The sequence below is a fragment of the Caretta caretta genome, chromosome 22 (genome assembly GCF_965140235.1).
Source record: "Caretta caretta isolate rCarCar2 chromosome 22, rCarCar1.hap1, whole genome shotgun sequence".
Classification (NCBI taxonomy): domain Eukaryota; kingdom Metazoa; phylum Chordata; order Testudines; family Cheloniidae; genus Caretta; species Caretta caretta.
This window is the reverse complement of record NC_134227.1, coordinates 18,217,095-18,242,490: the sequence shown is the minus strand read 5'-3', so window position 1 is coordinate 18,242,490 and position 25,396 is coordinate 18,217,095. Positions and strand designations below refer to the sequence as shown.

The 25,396-nt window shown below is 50.2% G+C and overlaps 1 long non-coding RNA gene across 4 annotated transcripts; it reads right to left on the bottom strand.

Annotated features, from left to right (window-relative positions):
* On the bottom strand, positions 1-24,437 carry LOC125629902 (uncharacterized). 4 transcript variants are annotated; one of them, XR_012665760.1, is made up of 9 exons: positions 24,241-24,255; positions 16,399-16,525; positions 8,642-9,771; positions 7,393-8,522; positions 6,139-7,273; positions 4,885-6,019; positions 3,636-4,765; positions 400-3,516; positions 1-280 (listed from the first exon to the last, which is right to left on the bottom strand). It is a non-coding gene; the product is annotated as an uncharacterized LOC125629902 (long non-coding RNA). The 4 variants fall into 4 exon arrangements; XR_012665762.1 differs by having other exon boundaries at positions 16,399-16,521; XR_012665761.1 differs by lacking the exon at positions 16,399-16,525 and having other exon boundaries at positions 24,241-24,437.
* Between the last annotated feature and the right edge of the window lie 959 nt (positions 24,438-25,396).

Here is a 25,396-nt window from a genome sequence, read left to right as displayed (position 1 = left end):
ACCTCAACCCTTCTTAAAGGGCGGTCACTCAGCCGCAGGTGCGGAATGGGCCCAGAAAGCATTTCTCTTGGCAAGGAGTGGACCTTGATCCCCGTTTACAGAGAGGTCCTTTTCCCTGGCGCCTCAGGGGGCATTAAGCCTACGTGGACAAGTGTAAATGCCACCGGGAGGGCCACGTCTGCAATGTGTGCGTGGTTTTTGACTGGCCTTTTCTTCTCTTCTCTTTTCCTGCAGTTTCTTTGGTGCTTCTGTCGTCGTCTTCCTTTTGTCCTTTGAGTTGCTAGAAAGAGAGGGAAAGAGAGAGAGGTGAAGCGGGATAGGTGCGGGCTGAGTGGAGACCACGATTCCAAGGTCAATTCAAATTAAATGGACAAGGTCCTCGCCCCTCCTTGAAATTACCCCAATTCCTGGGTTTCGGCACCAATCCGTAGCAGAAGGCAGGAGAGCTTGCAGCAGAACTCAGAGCCGGCTGGATGCAGAATACGCTGGGCTTTGACTTGGCTGAGAGCGTGAGGAGGCCACGGGCACAGGACAGCTACAAGGGCAAACCCTTAACTCTCTCAAGAGGCTGGTTTCTAGAACTACCTTTCAAAGGGGAGTGTAATCTGGGGAAAGACCTGCACCCTAGTTAGAGGGAGCTCACTTTGGACTTTGGTGATTTCTTGGCTTTTTTGAAGAAAGGGTTGAATTTTTCACGGCCTCCACCATCCCCTTACAGCCGCCCCTTCGCCACACCAGGTGACATGTGACCCGGACAGGAAATACATAGGACACAAATCAGATTTCACTTCAGAACCCAGAAAAGCCAAGTAGAAATCATTCGAGTGCAATTTACTGTGACCAGCAGAACGAGAACCTCAACCCTTCTTAAAGGGGGGTCACTCAGCCACAGGCACAAAGAGGCTCTCCTAGTTTACGAAGGAGAGGGATAAGACCTTACACCCTGGTTACAGGGCAGTCCTTTTGCCTGGCGTGTCAAAGTGACCTGTGGCTAACTAAGCATGGCGAAGGAGACCCAAACCCTCCTTACAGGGTGGTCTTTAAGCCAGGGACATTTCAATGGGCCAGAGCCTAAGAGCGCTGACGAGGAGAGACCTCCATTCCCTCAGTAGAGGGTGGTCTCTTTGCCCAGCAAGTGCCAGCGGCCCAAGACAAGCTCGAAAGGGGAGACCTGCACCCTCCTTACAGGGAGAGGTCAATGGCACAGGGCATTGTAAAGCCTGGGTCCTAAATAAGAGAGAGCCAGAGAGACCTCGACCCTTCTTAGAGGGGGGGTCACTCAGCCACAGGCAAGAAGAAAGGCTCTCCTAGTTTAAGAATGAGAGGGATAAGACCTTGCAGCCTGGTTACAGGGCAGTCCTTTTGCCCGGCGTGTCAAAGTGACCTGTGGCTACATAAGCATGGCGAAGGAGACCCAAACCCTCCTTACAGGGTGGTCCTTAAGCCAGGGGCATGACAGAGGGCCGTAGCCAAGCGGGCGGACAAGGAGAGACCTCCATTCCCTCGGTAGAGGGGGGTCTCTTTGCCCAGCAAGTGACTTTGGCATTCAGAGGGCCAATGCAGAGAGGAGAAAAGGGAAACAGACCTGATCCCTGAGTACAGGGCGGTCACCCTTTCTTTAGAAACATATTCCTCCTTTAAAGAAGCACGGGGTCGGGGGAAGTCCCCCATGTGAAAACATCTGGAAATGAACAGGTGAGGGAGGAATCCCGCTGAGTCTCCCATTACCATTAAATCCTCCATCCCTCGGCAACACCCTTCCCGACTTACCTTTCTCCCCCACCAAGAAAATTTCAACTTTGTGCCCCCTAACCTTGACCAAAAAGGACACCCCTTACTTGGACACAGTCCTGTTAATAGGGTTAGGTGCACCCACGTGCAAGCTCTGAATACCACTCCACGTACCTACACCAGCTGAGCATCACCACATTTCCGAAAGGACAGCCACATCCCTCACTTCAAACATAGCCCTAGGAATAGCCTCGGTCTATCACCAAAGAAACAAAAGGCCTGGAATTCGGACACAACTTGCAGAGCTCTCCGACTCTATACGATTCACACTAGTCCGTCCAGCAATGTCTTTCTTGTGCCGAATAAAACAAGGGCTCAAAGCTGAGGTTGACTGGGCAGTGTAAATTGGGCAGGGCAAGAGGAAATGAGGAAGGATCGCCTGGAAGTGAGGCTCTGAAAGGAGCCCCCTTCCTCACCTGTTCAGTTCCAGACTTTGTGACATATGGATTTGGGGACGATTTCTTGGCTCTCTGGGAAAGAAGGGTCGAATTTTCCACGGCCTCCACCATCCCCTTACAGCCGCCCCTTCGCCACACCAGGTTACATGTGACCCGGAGAAGAAATACATGGGTCACAAACCAGATTTCACGTCAAAGCCCAAAAAAGCCAAACAGAAATCATTCTAGGGGAATTTACTGCGACTAACAGAACGAGAACCTCAACCCTTCTTAAAGGGGGGTCACTCAGCCACAGGCACAAAGAGGCTCTCCTAGTTTACGAAGGAGAGGGATAAGACCTTACACCCTGGTTACAGGGCAGTCCTTTTGCCCGGCGTATCAAAGTGACCTGTGGCTAACGAAGCATGGCGAAGGAGACCCAAACCCTCCTTACAGGGCGGTCCTTAAGCCAGGGACATTTCAATGGGCCAGAGCCAAGAGCGCTGAAGAGGAGAGACCTCCGTTCCCTCAGTAGAGGGTGGTCTCTTTGCCCAGCAAGTGCCAGTGGCCCAAGACAAGCTCGAAAGGGGAGACCCGCACCCTTCTTACAGGGAGAGGTCAGTGGCACAGGGCATGTTAAAGGCGCGGTCCTAAAGAGCTGAAATCCACCGAGACCTCGACCCTTCTTAGAGGGGGGGTCACTCAGCCACAGGCACAAAGAGGCTCTCCTGTTTACGAACGAGAGGGATAAGACCTTACACCCTGGTTACAGGGCAGTCCTTTTGCCGGGCATGTCAAGGGGACCTGTGGCTAAATAAGGCTGGCGAAGGAGACCCAAACCCTCCTTACAGGGTGGTCCTTAAGCCAGGGACATTTCAATGGGCCAGAGCCAAGAGCGCTGAAGAGGAGAGACCTCCGTTCCCTCAGTAGAGGGTGGTCTCTTTGCCCAGCAAGTGCCAGCGGCCCAAGACAAGCTCGAAAGGGGAGACCCGCACCCTTCTTACAGGGAGAGGTCAGTGGCACAGGGCATGTTAAAGGCGCGGTCCTAAAGAGCCGAAATCCACAGAGACCTCAACCCTTCTTAAAGGGCGGTCACTCAGCCGCAGGTGCGGAATGGGCCCAGAAAGCATTTCTCTTGGCAAGGAGTGGACCTTGATCCCCGTTTACAGAGAGGTCCTTTTCCCTGGCGCCTCAGGGGGCATTAAGCCTACGTGGACAAGTGTAAATGCCACCGGGAGGGCCACGTCTGCAATGTGTGCGTGGTTTTTGACTGGCCTTTTCTTCTCTTCTCTTTTCCTGCAGTTTCTTTGGTGCTTCTGTCGTCGTCTTCCTTTTGTCCTTTGAGTTGCTAGAAGGAGAGGGAAAGAGAGAGAGGTGAAGCGGGATAGGTGCGGGCTGAGTGGAGACCACGATTCCAAGGTCAATTCAAATTAAATGGACAAGGTCCTCGCCCCTCCTTGAAATTACCCCAATTCCTGGGTTTCGGCACCAATCCGTAGCAGAAGGCAGGAGAGCTTGCAGCAGAACTCAGAGCCGGCTGGATGCAGAATACGCTGGGCTTTGACTTGGCTGAGAGCGTGAGGAGGCCACGGGCACAGGACAGCTACAAGGGCAAACCCTTAACTCTCTCAAGAGGCTGGTTTCTAGAACTACCTTTCAAAGGGGAGTGTAATCTGGGGAAAGACCTGCACCCTAGTTAGAGGGAGCTCACTTTGGACTTTGGTGATTTCTTGGCTTTTTTGAAGAAAGGGTTGAATTTTTCACGGCCTCCACCATCCCCTTACAGCCGCCCCTTCGCCACACCAGGTGACATGTGACCCGGACAGGAAATACATAGGACACAAATGAGATTTCACTTCAGAACCCAGAAAAGCCAAGTAGAAATCATTCGAGTGCAATTTACTGTGACCAGCAGAACGAGAACCTCAACCCTTCTTAAAGGGGGGTCACTCAGCCACAGGCACAAAGAGGCTCTCCTAGTTTACGAAGGAGAGGGATAAGACCTTACACCCTGGTTACAGGGCAGTCCTTTTGCCTGGCGTGTCAAAGTGACCTGTGGCTAACTAAGCATGGCGAAGGAGACCCAAACCCTCCTTACAGGGTGGTCCTTAAGCCAGGGACATTTCAATGGGCCAGAGCCAAGAGCGCTGAAGAGGAGAGACCTCCGTTCCCTCAGTAGAGGGTGGTCTCTTTGCCCAGCAAGTGCCAGCGGCCCAAGACAAGCTCGAAAGGGGAGACCCGCACCCTTCTTACAGGGAGAGGTCAGTGGCACAGGGCATGTTAAAGGCGCGGTCCTAAAGAGCCGAAATCCACAGAGACCTCAACCCTTCTTAAAGGGCGGTCACTCAGCCGCAGGTGCGGAATGGGCCCAGAAAGCATTTCTCTTGGCAAGGAGTGGACCTTGATCCCCGTTTACAGAGAGGTCCTTTTCCCTGGCGCCTCAGGGGGCATTAAGCCTACGTGGACAAGTGTAAATGCCACCGGGAGGGCCACGTCTGCAATGTGTGCGTGGTTTTTGACTGGCCTTTTCTTCTCTTCTCTTTTCCTGCAGTTTCTTTGGTGCTTCTGTCGTTGTCTTCCTTTTGTCCTTTGAGTTGCTAGAAAGAGAGGGAAAGAGAGAGAGGTGAAGCGGGATAGGTGCGGGCTGAGTGGAGACCACGATTCCAAGGTCAATTCAAATTAAATGGACAAGGTCCTCGCCCCTCCTTGAAATTACCCCAATTCCTGGGTTTCGGCACCAATCCGTAGCAGAAGGCAGGAGAGCTTGCAGCAGAACTCAGAGCCGGCTGGATGCAGAATACGCTGGGCTTTGACTTGGCTGAGAGCGTGAGGAGGCCACGGGCACAGGACAGCTACAAGGGCAAACCCTTAACTCTCTCAAGAGGCTGGTTTCTAGAACTACCTTTCAAAGGGGAGTGTAATCTGGGGAAAGACCTGCACCCTAGTTAGAGGGAGCTCACTTTGGACTTTGGTGATTTCTTGGCTTTTTTGAAGAAAGGGTTGAATTTTTCACGGCCTCCACCATCCCCTTACAGCCGCCCCTTCGCCACACCAGGTGACATGTGACCCGGACAGGAAATACATAGGACACAAATGAGATTTCACTTCAGAACCCAGAAAAGCCAAGTAGAAATCATTCGAGTGCAATTTACTGTGACCAGCAGAACGAGAACCTCAACCCTTCTTAAAGGGGGGTCACTCAGCCACAGGCACAAAGAGGCTCTCCTAGTTTACGAAGGAGAGGGATAAGACCTTACACCCTGGTTACAGGGCAGTCCTTTTGCCTGGCGTGTCAAAGTGACCTGTGGCTAACTAAGCATGGCGAAGGAGACCCAAACCCTCCTTACAGGGTGGTCCTTAAGCCAGGGACATTTCAATGGGCCAGAGCCAAGAGCGCTGAAGAGGAGAGACCTCCGTTCCCTCAGTAGAGGGTGGTCTCTTTGCCCAGCAAGTGCCAGCGGCCCAAGACAAGCTCGAAAGGGGAGACCCGCACCCTTCTTACAGGGAGAGGTCAGTGGCACAGGGCATGTTAAAGGCGCGGTCCTAAAGAGCCGAAATCCACAGAGACCTCAACCCTTCTTAAAGGGCGGTCACTCAGCCGCAGGTGCGGAATGGGCCCAGAAAGCATTTCTCTTGGCAAGGAGTGGACCTTGATCCCCGTTTACAGAGAGGTCCTTTTCCCTGGCGCCTCAGGGGGCATTAAGCCTACGTGGACAAGTGTAAATGCCACCGGGAGGGCCACGTCTGCAATGTGTGCGTGGTTTTTGACTGGCCTTTTCTTCTCTTCTCTTCTCTTTTCCTGCAGTTTCTTTGGTGCTTCTGTCGTCGTCTTCCTTTTGTCCTTTGAGTTGCTAGAAAGAGAGGGAAAGAGAGAGAGGTGAAGCGGGATAGGTGCGGGCTGAGTGGAGACCACGATTCCAAGGTCAATTCAAATTAAATGGACAAGGTCCTCGCCCCTCCTTGAAATTACCCCAATTCCTGGGTTTCGGCACCAATCCGTAGCAGAAGGCAGGAGAGCTTGCAGCAGAACTCAGAGCCGGCTGGATGCAGAATACGCTGGGCTTTGACTTGGCTGAGAGCGTGAGGAGGCCACGGGCACAGGACAGCTACAAGGGCAAACCCTTAACTCTCTCAAGAGGCTGGTTTCTAGAACTACCTTTCAAAGGGGAGTGTAATCTGGGGAAAGACCTGCACCCTAGTTAGAGGGAGCTCACTTTGGACTTTGGTGATTTCTTGGCTTTTTTGAAGAAAGGGTTGAATTTTTCACGGCCTCCACCATCCCCTTACAGCCGCCCCTTCGCCACACCAGGTGACATGTGACCCGGACAGGAAATACATAGGACACAAATGAGATTTCACTTCAGAACCCAGAAAAGCCAAGTAGAAATCATTCGAGTGCAATTTACTGTGACCAGCAGAACGAGAACCTCAACCCTTCTTAAAGGGGGGTCACTCAGCCACAGGCACAAAGAGGCTCTCCTAGTTTACGAAGGAGAGGGATAAGACCTTACACCCTGGTTACAGGGCAGTCCTTTTGCCTGGCGTGTCAAAGTGACCTGTGGCTAACTAAGCATGGCGAAGGAGACCCAAACCCTCCTTACAGGGTGGTCCTTAAGCCAGGGACATTTCAATGGGCCAGAGCCAAGAGCGCTGAAGAGGAGAGACCTCCGTTCCCTCAGTAGAGGGTGGTCTCTTTGCCCAGCAAGTGCCAGCGGCCCAAGACAAGCTCGAAAGGGGAGACCCGCACCCTTCTTACAGGGAGAGGTCAGTGGCACAGGGCATGTTAAAGGCGCGGTCCTAAAGAGCCGAAATCCACAGAGACCTCAACCCTTCTTAAAGGGCGGTCACTCAGTCGCAGGTGCGGAATGGGCCCAGAAAGCATTTCTCTTGGCAAGGAGTGGACCTTGATCCCCGTTTACAGAGAGGTCCTTTTCCCTGGCGCCTCAGGGGGCATTAAGCCTACGTGGACAAGTGTAAATGCCACCGGGAGGGCCACGTCTGCAATGTGTGCGTGGTTTTTGACTGGCCTTTTCTTCTCTTCTCTTCTCTTTTCCTGCAGTTTCTTTGGTGCTTCTGTCGTCGTCTTCCTTTTGTCCTTTGAGTTGCTAGAAAGAGAGGGAAAGAGAGAGAGGTGAAGCGGGATAGGTGCGGGCTGAGTGGAGACCACGATTCCAAGGTCAATTCAAATTAAATGGACAAGGTCCTCGCCCCTCCTTGAAATTACCCCAATTCCTGGGTTTCGGCACCAATCCGTAGCAGAAGGCAGGAGAGCTTGCAGCAGAACTCAGAGCCGGCTGGATGCAGAATACGCTGGGCTTTGACTTGGCTGAGAGCGTGAGGAGGCCACGGGCACAGGACAGCTACAAGGGCAAACCCTTAACTCTCTCAAGAGGCTGGTTTCTAGAACTACCTTTCAAAGGGGAGTGTAATCTGGGGAAAGACCTGCACCCTAGTTAGAGGGAGCTCACTTTGGACTTTGGTGATTTCTTGGCTTTTTTGAAGAAAGGGTTGAATTTTTCACGGCCTCCACCATCCCCTTACAGCCGCCCCTTCGCCACACCAGGTGACATGTGACCCGGACAGGAAATACATAGGACACAAATGAGATTTCACTTCAGAACCCAGAAAAGCCAAGTAGAAATCATTCGAGTGCAATTTACTGTGACCAGCAGAACGAGAACCTCAACCCTTCTTAAAGGGGGGTCACTCAGCCACAGGCACAAAGAGGCTCTCCTAGTTTACGAAGGAGAGGGATAAGACCTTACACCCTGGTTACAGGGCAGTCCTTTTGCCTGGCGTGTCAAAGTGACCTGTGGCTAACTAAGCATGGCGAAGGAGACCCAAACCCTCCTTACAGGGTGGTCCTTAAGCCAGGGACATTTCAATGGGCCAGAGCCAAGAGCGCTGAAGAGGAGAGACCTCCGTTCCCTCAGTAGAGGGTGGTCTCTTTGCCCAGCAAGTGCCAGCGGCCCAAGACAAGCTCGAAAGGGGAGACCCGCACCCTTCTTACAGGGAGAGGTCAGTGGCACAGGGCATGTTAAAGGCGCGGTCCTAAAGAGCCGAAATCCACAGAGACCTCAACCCTTCTTAAAGGGCGGTCACTCAGCCGCAGGTGCGGAATGGGCCCAGAAAGCATTTCTCTTGGCAAGGAGTGGACCTTGATCCCCGTTTACAGAGAGGTCCTTTTCCCTGGCGCCTCAGGGGGCATTAAGCCTACGTGGACAAGTGTAAATGCCACCGGGAGGGCCACGTCTGCAATGTGTGCGTGGTTTTTGACTGGCCTTTTCTTCTCTTCTCTTTTCCTGCAGTTTCTTTGGTGCTTCTGTCGTCGTCTTCCTTTTGTCCTTTGAGTTGCTAGAAAGAGAGGGAAAGAGAGAGAGGTGAAGCGGGATAGGTGCGGGCTGAGTGGAGACCACGATTCCAAGGTCAATTCAAATTAAATGGACAAGGTCCTCGCCCCTCCTTGAAATTACCCCAATTCCTGGGTTTCGGCACCACTCCGTAGCAGAAGGCAGGAGAGCTTGCAGCAGAACTCAGAGCCGGCTGGATGCAGAATACGCTGGGCTTTGACTTGGCTGAGAGCGTGAGGAGGCCACGGGCACAGGACAGCTACAAGGGCAAACCCTTAACTCTCTCAAGAGGCTGGTTTCTAGAACTACCTTTCAAAGGGGAGTGTAATCTGGGGAAAGACCTGCACCCTAGTTAGAGGGAGCTCACTTTGGACTTTGGTGATTTCTTGGCTTTTTTGAAGAAAGGGTTGAATTTTTCACGGCCTCCACCATCCCCTTACAGCCGCCCCTTCGCCACACCAGGTGACATGTGACCCGGACAGGAAATACATAGGACACAAATGAGATTTCACTTCAGAACCCAGAAAAGCCAAGTAGAAATCATTCGAGTGCAATTTACTGTGACCAGCAGAACGAGAACCTCAACCCTTCTTAAAGGGGGGTCACTCAGCCACAGGCACAAAGAGGCTCTCCTAGTTTACGAAGGAGAGGGATAAGACCTTACACCCTGGTTACAGGGCAGTCCTTTTGCCTGGCGTGTCAAAGTGACCTGTGGCTAACTAAGCATGGCGAAGGAGACCCAAACCCTCCTTACAGGGTGGTCCTTAAGCCAGGGACATTTCAATGGGCCAGAGCCAAGAGCGCTGAAGAGGAGAGACCTCCGTTCCCTCAGTAGAGGGTGGTCTCTTTGCCCAGCAAGTGCCAGCGGCCCAAGACAAGCTCGAAAGGGGAGACCCGCACCCTTCTTACAGGGAGAGGTCAGTGGCACAGGGCATGTTAAAGGCGCGGTCCTAAAGAGCCGAAATCCACAGAGACCTCAACCCTTCTTAAAGGGCGGTCACTCAGCCGCAGGTGCGGAATGGGCCCAGAAAGCATTTCTCTTGGCAAGGAGTGGACCTTGATCCCCGTTTACAGAGAGGTCCTTTTCCCTGGCGCCTCAGGGGGCATTAAGCCTACGTGGACAAGTGTAAATGCCACCGGGAGGGCCACGTCTGCAATGTGTGCGTGGTTTTTGACTGGCCTTTTCTTCTCTTCTCTTTTCCTGCAGTTTCTTTGGTGCTTCTGTCGTCGTCTTCCTTTTGTCCTTTGAGTTGCTAGAAAGAGAGGGAAAGAGAGAGAGGTGAAGCGGGATAGGTGCGGGCTGAGTGGAGACCACGATTCCAAGGTCAATTCAAATTAAATGGACAAGGTCCTCGCCCCTCCTTGAAATTACCCCAATTCCTGGGTTTCGGCACCACTCGTAGCAGAAGGCAGGAGAGCTTGCAGCAGAACTCAGAGCCGGCTGGATGCAGAATACGCTGGGCTTTGACTTGGCTGAGAGCGTGAGGAGGCCACGGGCACAGGACAGCTACAAGGGCAAACCCTTAACTCTCTCAAGAGGCTGGTTTCTAGAACTACCTTTCAAAGGGGAGTGTAATCTGGGGAAAGACCTGCACCCTAGTTAGAGGGAGCTCACTTTGGACTTTGGTGATTTCTTGGCTTTTTTGAAGAAAGGGTTGAATTTTTCACGGCCTCCACCATCCCCTTACAGCCGCCCCTTCGCCACACCAGGTTACATGTGACCCGGAGAAGAAATACATGGGTCACAAACCAGATTTCACGTCAAAGCCCAAAAAAGCCAAACAGAAATCATTCTAGGGGAATTTACTGCGACTAACAGAACGAGAACCTCAACCCTTCTTAAAGGGGGGTCACTCAGCCACAGGCACAAAGAGGCTCTCCTAGTTTACGAAGGAGAGGGATAAGACCTTACACCCTGGTTACAGGGCAGTCCTTTTGCCCGGCGTGTCAAAGTGACCTGTGGCTAACGAAGCATGGCGAAGGAGACCCAAACTCTCCTTACAGGGCGGTCCTTAAGCCAGGGACATTTCAATGGGCCAGAGCCAAGAGCGCTGAAGAGGAGAGACCTCCGTTCCCTCAGTAGAGGGTGGTCTCTTTGCCCAGCAAGTGCCAGCGGCCCAAGACAAGCTCGAAAGGGGAGACCTGCACCCTCCTTACAGGGAGAGGTCAATGGCACAGGGCATTGTAAAGCCTGGGTCCTAAATAATAGAGAGCCAGAGAGACCTCGACCCTTCTTAGAGGGGGGGGGTCACTCAGCCACAGGCAAGAAGAAAGGCTCTCCTAGTTTAAGAATGAGAGGGATAAGACCTTGCAGCCTGGTTACAGGGCAGTCCTTTTGCCCGGCGTGTCAAAGTGACCTGTGGCTACATAAGCATGGCGAAGGAGACCCAAACCCTCCTTACAGGGTGGTCCTTAAGCCAGGGGCATGACAGAGGGCCGTAGCCAAGCGGGCGGACAAGGAGAGACCTCCATTCCCTCGGTAGAGGGGGGTTAGTACAACATGCCTTATATGTTTGCCACGGAATAGTTCTTGTCAAATTAGTGGAATCTTTTCTCTCTTTTTCCACCCATGACATTCTGCCCATGTCACCGCCTCAGTGCTTTTCCCACCTAGCTGATCTGTCCAATCAGTGCATGTCATTTCCAGATTTTCCCGCCCAGTCAGCGTGTGCTGCTTCTGGGCTTTCCCACATAGTGCTGCCTGCTTTGTCTGTGTGAGCCACTGCTGGGGTTTCCCACCCAGCTCCTACTCCACATCTAGTGCGAGCCAGCTCTGGTGTTTTCCCGCCCATTGCCTTTTGCCCCATCATGCAACCTACTTTCAGGCTCTTTCCCGCAGTGCCAACAGCCCAGTCAGCCTGAGCTCTCAGTGTTTTTCCCCACCCAGTGCCTCCTGCCCAGTCAGCACGAGTCGCCTCTGGGCTTTCCCTCCCAGCACCTGCTGCCTAATCAGCGTGAACTGCCTCTGGGCTTTCCTGCCCAGTATCTTCTTCCCAGTCAGTGCAAAGCTGCCTCTGGCCTTTTCCACCCAGCTTCTCCTGCCCTGTCTGTGCAAACCACCCATGGGCTTCTCCCACCGAGCCCCTCCTGCCCAGTCAGCTTGACCCATCTTTGGGATTTTCCCCCAGTGCCTACAGCCCAGTCAGCATGAGCTGCCTCAGTGGTTTTCCCGCCCAATTGCTGCTGCCCAGTCAGCACAAGCCACCTCTGGGCTTTCCTACACAGCGTCTCCTGCCTTGTCAGCACGAGCCACATTAGTGGTTTTCCCACCCAGTACCTCTTGCCCATGTAGCCCACGCTGCCTCAGTGGTTTTCCCGCCTAGCTGCTTCTGTCCAATCAGCGCATGTGATTTCTGGATTTTTCTGCCCAGTGCTTCCTGCCCAGTCAGCGTGAGCTGCCTCTGGGCTTTCCCACCCAATGTCTCCTGCCTTGTCAGCGTGAGCCACTGCTGGGGTTTCCTGCCCAGCCCCTACTGCACATGTAGTGCAAGCCAGCCCAGGGGTTTTCCTGCCCTGTGCCTCCTGCCTTGTCAGCACAAGCCACTTCAGTGGTTTTTCCTCCCAGTACTTCTTGCCCAGTCAGCTCGACCCACCTTCGAGTTTTTCCCCCACTGCCTACAGCCCAGTCAGCCTGAGCTGCTTCAGAGATTTTCCCATCCAAAGCCTCCTGCCCCGTCAGCACGAGATGCCTCCAGGCTTTTCCCACCCAGCACCTCCTGCCCAATCAGCATGAGCCAGCTCTGGACTTTCCCGCTCAGCACCTTCTGCATAGCCAGTGCAGACCGCCTGAGGGCTTTTCCGCTCAGCGCCTTGTGCATAGCCAGGGCAGACCGCCTGAGGGCTTTCCCTCTCAGCGCCTTGTGCATAGCCAGGGCAGACCGCCTGAGGGCTTTCCCTCTCAGCGCCTTGTGCATAGCCAGGGCAGACCGCCTGAGGGCTTTCCCTCTCAGCGCCTTGTGCATAGCCAGGGCAGACCGCCTGAGGGCTTTCCCTCTCAGCGCCTTGTGCATAGCCAGGGCAGACCGCCTGAGGGCTTTCCCTCTCAGCGCCTTGTGCATAGCCAGGGCAGACCGCCTGAGGGCTTTCCCTCTCAGCGCCTTGTGCATAGCCAGGGCAGACCGCCTGAGGGCTTTCCCGCTCAGCGTCTTCTGCATAGCCAGGGCAGACCGCCTGAGGGCTTTCCCGCTCAGCGCCTTCTGCATAGCCAGGGCAGACCGCCTGAGGGCTTTCCCTCTCAGCGCCTTCTGCATAGCCAGGGCAGACCGCCTGAGGGCTTTCCCGCTCAGCGTCTTCTGCATAGCCAGGGCAGACCGCCTGAGGGCTTTCCCGCTCAGCGTCTTCTGCATAGCCAGGGCAGACCGCCTGAGGGCTTTCCCGCTCAGCGCCTTCTGCATAGCCAGGGCAGACCGCCTGAGGGCTTTCCCTCTCAGCGCCTTCTGCATAGCCAGGGCAGACCGCCTGAGGGCTTTCCCGCTCAGCGTCTTCTGCATAGCCAGGGCAGACCGCCTGAGGGCTTTCCCGCTCAGTGCCTTCTGCATAGCCAGGGCAGACCGCCTGAGGGCTTTCCCTCTCAGCGCCTTCTGCATAGCCAGGGCAGACCGCCTGAGGGCTTTCCCGCCCAGTGCCTTCTGCATAGCCAGGGCAGACCGCCTGAGGGCTTTCCCTCTCAGCGCCTTGTGCATAGCCAGGGCAGACCGCCTGAGGGCTTTCCCTCTCAGCGCCTTCTGCATAGCCAGGGCAGACCGCCTGAGGGCTTTCCCGCCCAGTGCCTTATGCCCAGTCAGCCTGAGCTACCTCAGTGGTTTTCCCCACCCAGTGCCTCATGCCCAGTCAGCATGAGCCACTTCTGGGCTTTCCCGCCCAGAATCTATTGCCCAGTCAGTACAAGCCTCCTTCAGTGGTTACCCCAGCCTGTTGCTTCTTCCCAGTCAGCATGAGCCACTTCTGGGCTTTCCCACCCAGCGCCTCCTGCCCAGTCAGCATGAGCTGCCTCCAGGCTTCTCCCACCCAGCGCCTCCTGCCCAGTCAGAGTGAAGCGCTGCAGGGGCTTTTCTGCTCAGCACCTTTGCCCAGTCAGTGCAAACTGCCTACAGGCTTCTCCCACCCAGTGACTCTTGCCCAGTCAGCTCGACCCACCTCTGGGCTTTCCCACCCAGCACCTCTTGGCCAGCCCGCACAAGGCTCCTGACGACTTTCTCGCCCAGCGCCTCTGCCCAGTCAGCTTGACCCACATCCGAGCTTTCCCGCCCAGACCTATTGCTCAGTCGGTACAAGCCTCCTCAGTGGTTACCCCGGCCTGTTGCTTCTGCCTAGTCAGCACGAGCCAGCTCTGGGCTTTTCCACCCAGTGATTCCTGCCCAGTCAGCATGAGCTGCCTCCAGGCTTCTCCCAGCCACTGCCTCCTGCTCAGTCAACTCAGTCAGCACAAGCCCCACAGTGGTTTTCCCGCCCAGCCCCTCCTCCCCAGTCAGCGTGAGCCACCTCAGTGGGTTTCCCGCCCAGCCCCTCCTCCCCAGTCAGCGTGAGCCACCTCAGTGGGTTTCCCGCCCAGCCCCTCCTCCCCAGTCAGCGTGAGCCACCTCAGTGGGTTTCCCGCCCAGCCCCTCCTCCCCAGTCAGCGTGAGCCACCTCAGTGGTTTTCCCGCCCAGCACCTCCTGCCCAGTCAGCACAAGCCACCTGTGGGCTTTCCTGTTCAGCACCTCTGCCCAGTCAGTGTGAACTGCCGCCAGGCTTCTCCTGCCCATGCCTCCTGCCCAGCCAATGCAGGGCGTCTGAGGGTTTTCCTGCCCAGCACCTCCTGCCCAGTCAGGGCGAGCTGCCTTTGGGCTTTCCCGCCCAGCCCCTCCTGGCCTGTCACTGTAAGCCATCACAGTGGTTTTCCCACCCAGCACCTCCTGCTCAGTCAACACGAGCCTCCTCTGAGTTTTCCTGCCCAACACCTCATGCCCAGTCAGCGCAAGCCACCTCTGGGCTTTCTCATTCAGTGCCTCTGTCCTGTCAGTGCGAATTGTTTCCAGGCTTCTCCTGCCCAGCGACTCCTGCCCTGTCAGCACAAGCTGCCTCTGGACTTTCCCACCCAGCCCCTCCTGCCCATCCTACCAGCCCTTCTGGAGGTGGCTCAGTGTGAACCACCTCCAGGCTTCTCCCATTCAGCACCTCCTGTCCAGTCAGTGCAAGCCATCTCTGGGTTTTCCCACCCAGCACCTGCTGCCCTTTCAGCATGAGCCGCATCTGGGCTCTCCCACCCAGGTCATATCTAAAATACAGATTCTCTTCGGAGCAGAGGCTGGGGTTCTCTAGGCTTTCTCCAACACTAGGGAGATAGGAAATAAACAGTAATAATCTTGAGTCACCCACGCTACTGGGGAGGAATGGGGGTCACCCCTGCAAGATGGGGGGAAAGCGTGAAGGAAATGAGGGTCACTTGCACCCCTAGTGCTCTCACAGGAGAGGGCACATAGGGGTCTCTGTCAATAATGAGAAGGGGTGTGGGGGCTCTCTCCCCAGTGCTGGGGGGCAGAGGCAAGGAATGTGGGGGGTGTCCCCATAAAAAAGGATGTGGGGAGTCTCCCTGCAGTGCTAAGGGGATATGGGGGGATGCAGAGGGTCTCTCTGGGGTCTCGAAGCTGTGGTCCCCTGGGGCTTAGGCAGGACTCCAGTGGTGGCTGCAGGGTTACCGAGTTCCAGAAGGCTTTGGAAAGGCCATGTCACACTCAGAGGAGCCGGTGAAGACCAACTGTCTGGCCGGTGCAAGGGAGGCTGCAGAGCCCCAGGGGCTCCCCTGTGCTATCTCCATAGAGCCCAAGAACCGCTGCCCCCCAAACAGTCGGTGTTTGCGCGCTCAGCCCAGCTCCCCATGAGAACCCACTTTGCAGCCAGGCCAGCCCTGCCCAGTCCTCCGTGTGCTGCAGGGATAAAGCAGAGACAGATTGGGTTGCTGCCTCTGACCCACAGCTGCAGGAAGCTCTGAATGTTAATCCAGCACTGGTAAAGAGCATCACAGATTTGCCCATCTCCCCTAGTGCAGTACTTGACCCAGAACCCTGTTCTAGGGCGTGCTGCCCTCGGTTTTGTAGGCAGTTGGTGATATTATTGCACCCCTTAGCATATCTGGCATGGACAGTATCCATCAGAGGGCACTGCTGATCTGGACACATTATGGGAGTGCAGGTATTTGTCATATGTGATGAGGCCCAATTAGAATATTGCTGCTGGAAATAAAACTTTAGACCTCACAAGTAGGGCACCATAACACCATCAGCTGGTAGCTTTCAGTTACTACCAACCCAGGAGTCAGATTTCAACCAGCAAACGCCCCTGAGGTGATCTATACCTTGAGATGATCAGACAACTAGTTCCCCACCAATCTAGCATTCATTAGTACTGCACAGTAGAATTGTGTCATGTTTTGTGGTTACACAGAACTCTAGGCACAGTCTCTTTGGAGTCAACCGGAGTTTTGCTGAAGTAAGGACCGGAGGATGTAGCCCAGAGTGTTCTATGCAGGAATAGCCCCATTGCTGTACAGTCAAAGACAAGTAGTGTTGAGACTGAAATGTTTAGCATGATACTTTTGTTGTGCTTGCCACAATTCCCTCTCCCCTCCGAGTGCCTCCTTGCAGCTGGGCACAACAATGTTAGGGTAACTGCCACAGCTTCCCCTCTCAGGCTCCTTAAAGATTCCACCAGACAGTCTCTTGTGTCCACTATTACCCCTTCCCAGGGCTAGTTTATTATTCCGCATAACACACATAGTCCTTGGAAGCCTCACAGTTTGTCCCACACAGAATGCATGTAGTCCATGAGAGTGCCAAACCACAGTCCTCATAGCGCAGCTCTGGCATGTTCTGCCACACCCAGGTTTTCTTTTGGTCCCCACCTGTTCTTGATCAGAAAATCCATCCTAGTCGGAGTCCTTCTGCAGCTTCTTCCTGGCTTTCAAGCCATCAGGATAGTCCCTCTGGTGGTCTCCTAGGGTACTGCTACCCTGCAAAAAAAGACCCTGGCTGGCCCAGGTCAGCTGAGTCAGGCTCAAGCTGCGGGGTTATAAAATTGCAGTGTAGATGCTCAGGCTGCAGCCTCAGTTTTGGGACTCTCCCCACTTGTGGGATCTCAGAGACTGGTCTCCATCCCTGAGCCCAAACTCTACACTGCAATTTTATAACCCTGGAGTCCAAACCCGAGTCAGCTGACCTAGGCCAGCTATGGATTTTGTACTGCAGTGCTGACATACCCCAACCCCTTGTCAGCCTCCGAGCTCTGGCCCTCCTTTTCAGTTCTTCACGAACACAGGCCCCAGGGCTGCTTCCCTAGAGCATGGCCCTTGTTCCATTCCGGTAGATGTCCTTCCCCCACTGACCTCCCATCTTCTTCCAGGGACCTTCCCCTTACTCAGGGCAGTCTTTCACTCATTTATTAGCCTCAAGTGCCACACCACTCTCTTAACTGAATCACTATGGGACGTACCTGTGCTGGCCCAGGTATGCTGGATCCACTTTATTTAAAGGGGCCAGCCACCTTGTGACAGTGCTATTTCTTGCCCTTTTAAATTTAATTTATATCAGCCTCCCTCAAATAAATTAACAACTTCATTATATCGTTCTGTACATGATAGTTACAGTTTGTTACAACTTGTTGCATATTAACTGTAGACAAAATAAACAGATGAACAAAAATAGAGGGATATCTAATACACTACTTCCCAAAAGACCAAGGGAAAAATACACGAACAAGACAAAGAAAGATGGTTCACATGAAAAATATTACCTCACCTACCTTGTCTGTATGAACAATCAGCCTCAAGCTCACAATCTACACTGATCTCAGAGTAACAGCCGTGTTAGTCTGTCTTTGCAAAAAGAAAAGGAGTACTTGTGGCACCTTAGAGACTAACCAATTTATTTGAGCATGAGCTTTCGTGAGCTACAGCTCACTTCATCGGATGCATACCCTGGAAACTGCAGTAGACATTATATACACACAGAGACCATGAAACAATACCCGCTCCCACCCCACTGTCCTGCTGGTAATAGCTTATCTAAAGTGATCATCAAGTTGTATGATAATCAAGGTGGGTCATTTCCAGCACAAATCCAGGTTCTCTCACTCCCTCACCCCCCTCCAAAAAACCACACACACAATGAAATGAAATGAAAAGGAAATGGCCCACCTTGATTATCATACACATTGTGAAGAGAGTGGTCACTTTGGATGGACTATTACCAGCAGGAGAGTGAGTTTGTGTGTGGGGGGGGTGGAGGGTGAGAAAACCTGGATTTGTGCTGGAAATGGCCCAACTTGATGATCACTTTAGATAAGCTATTACCAGCAGGAGAGTGGGGTGGGAGCGGGTATTGTTTCATGGTCTCTGTGTGTATATAATGTCTACTGCAGTTTCCAGGGTATGCATCCGATGAAGTGAGCTGTAGCTCACGAAAGCTCATGCTCAAATAAATTGGTTAGTCTCTAAGGTGCCACAAGTACTCCTTTTCAATCTACACTGAGTTGTAGGTACGTAGGCTATATGGACACAGGCAAATCCCATGCTCTGTTGCTCACATTGGACCCCATTCTGCAAGGTGCTGAGCAGCCGGAACTTCTAATGAAGGTTAGAGAAGTTGAGGGTGTTTTATCACCTTCCAGAGAAGCTCACCACTTCATAGGATCAGGCCCATGGTAAGGCTTCAGGTTTTGCTGTGGAGGAACTGCCATGTAAAGTTCCTCCACTGGGGAAAGTGAAGAGGGAGGTGATTCTCCTGAAACAATTACAAGCTTGATTCTGATTTCACTTAAATGGGTGTAGATGGTGAGTAACTCCACTTAAGTCAGTGGGGTTAGACAGGTGTAAGGTTGGTGTCAGTAAGATTTGAAAAGATCTGCTCTAGGAATTATTTTGGGGCAGTTCTATGGCCTGTGTTATACAGGAGGTAAGACTAGAAGATCACAGTGGCCTTGGAATCCATGAATCAGACTCTATGTTTGCAAATTGCAAAATAAAAAGATTTTCTTTCTGTATCCAAGGGTATGAAACATTTTAATATGCAGCTTTATTCCAGCTTAACAGCTATACAATATTGAGCTGACAATTAGATTGATGTCACTTGCATGTTTATGGGGAATCCATTATGTTTCATTTGTTCTGCTTTGTCTCTGGATTGTCTTGTGCACCTCTACAAAGGAGCCAGACTAAATGCCTTTTGTGTTGTCGAAACACTTCAGTATTCCAGACTTCCAGCAAGATGCATTACAAACCTTTTTACCTGGCTGTGTGGTTAGTGATTGTTACCTTTAGCAATCAGCTAACTACACTGCCTGGTAACTAGGCTAATGTACAAGACAGTTCATTTCCAACATCTGATTTTACTAAGAGCAGGTCTTGCCACTGAAATATGGCAGACTCTTGTACTATTAAGTTGAATTGATATTTCTTGATAATTAATTCTTATAAGTTCACCAAAGTGGATAGGGTGACATATGCTAACATGGTGAAGATGTACTTACAGAATAATACAGCATATGATCTCTAAGTATTTTTAGAAGTATCTACATGTTTTTAGTTTGTTAAATAAGAATTGATATATACATGTTCATATCTTTAAGATAATTTTTAAAGTCAAATGAATTGGACTTGAATTCTTTGGCCTATTTTCTTTGCCCTTAGAATGCTTGTTGGTCAAATCTTGGTACATAAAGAATTGAATGTTTGAGGTGTTTTCAAAAAGCCAAATTAAACACAACAGGTGAAATCCTGGGGCCACTGAAGTCAATGGGAGTATTGCCACTGACTTAATGTGGCTAAGATTTTACCTAAATTCTTCAACAATGCATTCTTTGTTGAACAGCTGACATTTCTGAAAATGACGTTGTAAATGAAAGATGTGATGATTTATTCTGCGAGTTAGACATCAGCAGCTTGTAAGATGTGCTGTTCTCTGTGCCGAGGCTGTAGCTGGGAATTCTGTGCCTTGTTTTGATGGCAGTAAAGTTAGTGATTGCAAAGAGATGGATACAATCAGCTAACTACACTGCCTACAAACCAAACACTATTTCTGTGAGGAGAGCACTGCAGCTAAACCTAGAAAAAGACAGAAAGTTTCCAATAATTATTTGATCTCTCATTGAATTTCATTAGATGCTCCTGTCATGCAAACAGTTAACAATGACAACTGAAACACTAGGCCATATTCATCCTTGGTGTAATTCCACAGACTCCAAAGGAGTTACTCTAGAAATAAATTTGCGACAGTAATTCCAACATGAAGTTGACTCACCACAAAGGAGTTAGTGCAAAGACATACTGAATCAGTGAAATACCATAAGTTAAGTGAGGAGAATACACAAAATGGAAATTGGAAACCATAACAACCCGATTGTACAACACTCAGTCATGCTGGTGAGCATGAGATAGTCAGAGATTTTCCTCATGTGAGTAAAGGCACCCACAGAGGGAGAAGGCTGCAAAATTTGGGCCAAAGTGAAGTGTTTGAATGTAAGTAACATCCTATGTGGTTTATGGCAAATGAATACTGAATTTCTGAGACTTACTGAATCAAATTCATCCTTGTTGTGATTCTACTGGAGTCAGTGGCATTACACCAGGGATGAATTTTGCCAAATGTATTAGAATTGTGCCACTTCCTGTTAAAATGTTCTTAGCAGATCATAATTGTAATGACAATACTAATGACAACAGCAATAATAATGGTAGACCCTTACCAGTTCTCAATTTGCTGACCCCCTAAACCTGATAAGCCCCACATAGGTCTCCCCCATTTCTCCAGAATGCTGAAGAAGCAGAGATGGTGCTTGAAGTGGCATTGTGGCCTCAGACTGTTATGACTTTGTTACTATTACAAACTACACTACAGCATATTTCCTAGGAAAGCACAAAGTATCATCCTAAATAATTACACCTAAATTATATTCATCAAATAAATTAACAAACTCTGTGCAAAGTGCATATGGGGTAGTACCTTTGTTCTTTTCACTTGTATTCCTTCATGCTTGTTCATTTCATTTGCTTGCTAATTTGTATGATTATGTCATTTACAATGTCTCCTAATCTTCAATGCAAATTCTATTTTACTAATAATTTATCTGTTCTGCCCAATTAAACACCATCTTTGAAATGATAATAGGCTGTACCTTATGTCTCAGACAAGATGTATACAATTAATAATACAATAAAATATTTTATGCAGGTTTACCTGACTCTTGCTTGTTTTGCAATGAGAGACCAATGGAGTTACCCCATGAATGAATTTGGCCCACAAAAGAGTAATATTTTACAAGCTTTCCTTCATAAATGCCTCAGCCTCAAAGTATTTAAAACAAACTTCAGGATTTGCCTATAAGGAGCTTACCTTGTAATAATCCTGATAGTGAGTATTGCATTTATAACAAAATACTTCCTGGAAACTTCTTCGAAGCAGAAAGAAAAGTGCTGGAAGCATCTGCTTTCTTCATTTTAAACATTTCCCTCCTTTTTTTCAGCCAGTAGCCCAGCCACTTATTCACTCCAAGCATTGATTCTGAACTCTGTTTTAAAGGACGAACATGCAAGCTGGAAATTCTGGGAGTGATCCCAAGGCAGTAGCAGACCATCCCATGTCTCTCCATGAGAATCCTCAGCTAGACTGTCCCCAGCGTTGGTTGTGGGGCAGCCCTAGGCCTGGAACCTTTGTATACACTCTGTCGTCATGGACACAGGTGGGGCTTGTGAACGGAGGATGGGTCACTGCTCTGAAATGGACGGCTTGACTTTATGATGGGAGGCTTTATTGTGCAAGAAGTTTCCATGGATAAAACAAATACGGAACCTAGACTGAACAGAAAGAGATATCACCACTCTCCTTTAATGGAGTGGCTACAGTTCGAGAGTTACAACTGGGACAGTCTGGGCTATGGTATTCAACATGATTCTTAACTCACCATCATTTCTGAGACTAGTTCATAGATTGCTTCTCTCTAAGACTGGTGCTTCCCCAGTGCTTGTCTTCCTACCATCTTGTGAGCCAGCCATGGCTGTGCTCACCCTTTCGCTTTCCCTAGTTTAGTTTTCCATCTTCATGTTAGTTTTTTAAAACAGCTCTGATCTCCAAGTAGAATATGAAAAAAAAGTCTCCTAGGGCATAACAAGAGATATCAGTGGCTGCAAACAGAGTGGGAGAACCTAGGAATTAGATTTGGGATCTCAGTTACCCAGATGAAAATCTAGTGTGATCCCAGCGTGGTAAATGGAGAGGAATGAGTCTTGTTTGGGACCAGAGTGAGTCTTGTGTAAATGAGGATGGGATGGACCTAAGGGGGATCAACCTGATTTTGTTAGATGTGTACAAGGTGCCCATATACTGTGGTAAGAGGCACATTAGAAAGAGATTGACAAATATACGGATGCACAGAGTAAGAGTCTCCCAGGGGGACCTGATTTTATGGCCCTCACCCATCTGCCAAGCAAAAGCACCCAGGATGGTAGTAGCCCCTGGACCCACAGCATCTCCCTGCCCCCATCACCTGGTGGGCCCCTTCCCTCCTCATGCATCCTGTCTTCCCCACAGAGACCTCCCTTAGGCCTTGGCTCCGAGGGATAAGCCAGAAGCCCTGAGGGCGCACACAGAGCCTCTCAGATCACTGTGGCATGGCCTAGCTTGCTGCAGAAACAGAAGGCAGCCGGCACTGGGAGCTCAGACAAATGCATTAGACTCCACGACTCACTTTCCCCTGTCTTTACTTGAAGTGTTTTCTCTCCTCCTCTTCCCTCTTGGTCCCAACCCTCTGTCTGGTTCTTTTTTATTGTTGTTGTTGTTTTTCACCCCTGCTGTCTCTGTCCTTGCCCATCACTGGTCCTGTGTACTCCACATTTCCCCTGAGCCTCTCCTGCTCATTTCTCCAGTCTCATCACTGCACTATCCTTCCCCAGCATTTCTTTGGCACCCCTCTGTCCTTGTCTCTCTCCCAGGTCCTGCATCCCACCCTCCTCCCCAGTCCTGTTCTCCCATCCGACCCTGTCTCTCCTGCCCCCATGTGCACCCAGCCTGCTGCTGCTGAGGCACTCAAGAGCAGGAGGCAGGTGGGTAAAGCCAGCATGGGGAAGCATGGCGCAGGCTGCACCCTCTTCGTTCCCCATGGTCTATCCCGCTGCGGGCAAGGCAGCCAGAAGGAGGAGCAGCAAGGAAGGATTTCTAGCTCTGCAGTGCCCCATAGTAGATGGGAGGTGAAATTGCAGCAGAGGCAGTGTGCTTGTAAGTGGAGCTGGGAGGAAAGATGCTTGGCAGGTATGTGTCCACTGGGTAGGCAGACACTGGAGACATTAAAGATAACATTTTCAAAAGTGACTGGTGATAGTGAGTGCCCAACTTGAGATGCTTTAACGGGCCCTGATTTTCAGGAAGTGCTGAGCACCCATCCTCTGAAAATCAAACCCCTTTAAGGTGTCTCAAATTGGGTGGCCAAAATCACTAGTCACTTTTGAAAATCATGGCCTAAAATGAGAATGTGGTGTGAGTGTGTGTGTGTCGGGGGGGCGGGAGGGGGGAGGGGAATTAATAGGCATAATCACCAAATTATTACAATAGCAGAAAAATTTCTAATGCTAGAGCACGGCATGAAGACTCTGTTTAAAGAAAGCCAACTATCAACTCTATGTTCTGTTCTTTGTTGTTTAATATAGGCTATGCCAAACCAGCATCAACCTCTTTGTCTTTTTGGTTTAAAAGTTTATTTGCATTTTCAGTTTCCAGGGACTGAGGTTCACATTTAAAGACCTAGCAATACATGGTGCATAATGGGTTAAGACCATTCCCATGATGAGCAAATCACAATTCTTCCCTGACCCCTACTTTATAGTGTGAGTTGAATTAATAATATTAGAGGCCGTTCAACATTGCTACATGCCTGCATACAAACCTCATATGATCCCTTCTAACCACGGAAAACACAATGCAACTCACAGATATGGGAATACAAACAGGCCTCAAACCTAAAGGTTTACAGCTTGGGCTATGGTACATTCAGGTTCCCGAGGAGGAAGAACATGTTCTGTGTTTGTTGAACCCATCCTAAGTTAGTGGAATCAGCTCCACTATATCCTGTCTGAAAACTACCTTTATTTCTTGTACTGTATGCTTTCTTACACAACCTGAGCGCTCTTACATAGCAGGAGCCAAAGCCCACTGAAGTCAGTGGGAATCTTTTCATTGACTTCAAAAGGCTTTGGATCAGGCCCATATGGATCAACGTAATTAGCTTGGCTGTATTGCTATATGCATACTGCATAATAAAGTCTACTATTTATGTTAATCTAATCTATCTAAAGCATCTTTAAATGTTTGGTTTATGGCTGCAATTAAAAATAATTTCTGTGTTGCTTCAGGAAGGAATTTTTTGCATTGAGATTGTTGAAAAGATTTAAATGAACGTGGCTTTTGTTAGCATCATATTGCCCAACAATGCCAAAGTTACCCTGCCCTGCAGCATCCTGCTGCTCACAGTTGAAACGGCACCTTGTGAAGGTGACGCTAATACTAACACATTATTGTATCTAGAGGCAGGTCAAGTTCTGTCTGAACAACAGGCTGAAATGCAGCCAGGACAAACAAATGCAAAGTGCCCTCCTCCCACAGGGATAAATTAATCTCTTAACCAGCAAGGATTTTTTCCTCCAGAATGGCTCTTGCTAACTGATTTTATACCAAGATCATTAATTATAGGGCAGATGCCTTACCTGGAGTAGGGATCTCTCGTGCTTTATCAATCACACCTGTATGGGCAGATGCCTCGATAAATAGACATATGAAGTTTTCTTCCAAATAAAAAAGATGTTTTCTTTTGAAAAAATAATTCAGAACAGGCAAAAGGAAGGTTCTTAAAAGTAAGTCACACACAGAGTGTCAGTTCCATATTCGTTAGCAATGGACTCTGTAAAATAATGTAACTGCAAAAATTCTACTGGGGTGGCCCTAACCATCAGTGTGTTTAGGAAAATACTGCTAGCACTTGCTTTGGCCTGCAGTTACTAGAGAAACTGTGACTGACTCTTTCCCCTTTGTAGTTCATGCCTAGGCTTGCCTGGTGATCAGGGAAATCCTAATTTAATCTAACTAAGAATGTTTGTGCTGAGTGAGGGGTCTGATCCAAAGCCCACTGAAGTAAATGGAAAGATTCGCATCGATTTTAATGGGGTCTGGATCAGGCTTTATGTGCCCAGAAAGAGGAATGCAGTATTTTTCTGACAGTGCTTTCAATAAATCATTTTTTTGTAAAGGGACCAAACGTTCCCCCATTTATCTCCTATGACTTGTTAATCAAAATATCTGGCTAGTCATCATTCTGTACTTCTTTGCAAAAGCTGTCAGGATTCTAACAGTTTCTGTTAACATGTAGCTAGAGTGGCTTTTGCTGGCTGGATCTTTCATTTCAAACTTTTCAAACTTTCTCTTTGAAGCTTGGTTTCTTAACTGTTTATTATCCAAATATAGAAAACCAGGGCTGCCTCTCATGTAAGTAGGTCAGTGACAAGTGGTGACAGTATAAATGATTTGAAATCAATGAATCTGCCTAACTTGGAAATGGCAGTTTTCTTTCTCGCTGAAATGGGAAGCCAGCAAGTTGAAAAATTCTAAACTTTTCTGGCTCCCATTCAGTGATATAATTAACAAAAAGAGCTTCTGTATTACCAAGTTGGCGGATGATGTTAGAAGTGTTCAGTCAAAAACATTTAATACCCTTTATCTAAATCAATGATAACCTCAATATTCAATATTTTCAATACTCAAACTCAATATTTTGAGTCATCAGGATGAATATAAAGTTGCCAAGAACTTTACTTAGTTGTCTTTTCTGTTTGCCACATGACCTCTAAAGTGGCCAAGTTTAGCTGA